This window comes from Plasmopara halstedii (assembly GCF_900000015.1).
Source record: "Plasmopara halstedii genome assembly, contig: Scaffold_650, whole genome shotgun sequence".
In the NCBI taxonomy this organism is placed as follows: Eukaryota; Oomycota; class Peronosporomycetes; order Peronosporales; family Peronosporaceae; genus Plasmopara; species Plasmopara halstedii.
This window is the reverse complement of record NW_020187567.1, coordinates 669,146-669,442: the sequence shown is the minus strand read 5'-3', so window position 1 is coordinate 669,442 and position 297 is coordinate 669,146.

Sequence of the window (297 nt, the reverse complement as noted above, 5' to 3'; positions counted from 1 at the left end):
CAAAGTTCCACGCTGTCAGAGTCCTCAATCTTCACTTGAATGTTGAATATAGCAGCAGTGCGGAACAGTCTCAGGATGACGAAAAATAGCTAACATTGCTATCTTGTACAAGAACTACAAGAACTATCGTAGCCTTAAGCCCATGACAAACGCTCTTCTAATTTTTGGTAGAGGTGGGCTCATGAAACATCAGTGCCCTATAAGGAGACGCATGCGGTACCTAGCTATTCTAGCGTTCAGCTGGTTTATTGTCCATGCGTTCCAGCCACACTTTGCTCAATATACGATCGTTTCAAG